The 1,044-nt window shown below is 40.3% G+C and overlaps 1 pseudogene across 1 annotated transcript; it reads left to right on the top strand.

Moving 5' to 3' along the window:
- The first annotated feature begins 8 nt into the window (after positions 1-8).
- On the top strand, positions 9-937 carry LOC101591470 (annotated as a pseudogene). Its single transcript, XR_001117035.1, has one exon. The product of XR_001117035.1 is annotated as a 14-3-3 protein zeta/delta pseudogene (transcript).
- Positions 938-1,044: the final 107 nt, after the last annotated feature.

The raw sequence follows: 1,044 nt of genomic DNA on the forward strand, positions 1-1,044 counted from the left end.
AGACACAGAACATCCAGGCATGGATAAAAACGAGCTGGTGCAGAAGGCCAAACTGGCTGAGCAGGCTGAGCGATATGATGACATGACAGCCTGCATGAAGTCTGTAACTGAGCAAGGCGCTGAATTATCTAATGAGGAGAGGAACCTTCTCTCCGCTGCTTATAAAAATGTTGTAGGAGCCCGTAGGTCATCTTGGAGGGTTGTCTCAAGTATCGAGCAAAAGACGGAAGGTGCTGAGAAAAAGCAGCAGATGACTCGAGAATACAGAGAGAAAACTGAGACTGAGCTAAGGGATATCTGCAACGATGTACTGTCTCTTTTGGAAAAGTTCTTGATCCCCAATGCTTCACAAGCAGAGAGCAAAGTCTTTTATTTGAAAATGAAGGGAGACTACTACCATTACTTGGCCGAGGTTGCTGCTGGTGATGATAAGAAAGGGATTGTGGATCAGTCACAACAAGCATACCAAGAAGCTTTTGAAATCAGCAAAAAGGAAATGCAACCAATGCACCCTATCAGATTGGGTCTGGCTCTTAACTTTTCCATGTTCTATTATGAGATTCTGAACTCTCTAGAGAAAGCCTGTTCTCTGGCAAAGACAGCTTTTGATGAAGCCATTGCGGAACTTGATACATTAAGTAAAGAGTCATACAAGGACAGCATGCTAATTATGCAATTACTGAGAGACAACTTTACATTGTGGACATCGGATACCCAAGGAGATGAAGCTGAAGCAGGAGAAGGAGGAGAAAATTAACTGGCCTTCCAACTTTTGTCTGCCTCATTCTAAAATTTACACAGTAGACCATTTGTCATCCATGCTGTCCCACAAATAGTTTTTTGTTTACGGTTTATGACAGGTTTATGTTACTTCTATTTGAATTTCTATATTTCCCATGTGGTTTTATGTTTAATATTAGGGGAGTAGAGCCAGTTAATATTTTTTTTCAAAATTTTATTGATAAACAGCAATGAGACAGTTTCAAATCAAATCGGAAGTACAGTTTCAACAAATAACACACTGCGTATATTCTTCTTAGTGGT

The sequence above is a fragment of the Octodon degus genome, unplaced genomic scaffold (assembly GCF_000260255.1).
Source record: "Octodon degus isolate 3935 unplaced genomic scaffold, OctDeg1.0 scaffold00023, whole genome shotgun sequence".
NCBI lineage: Eukaryota > Metazoa > Chordata > Mammalia > Rodentia > Octodontidae > Octodon > Octodon degus.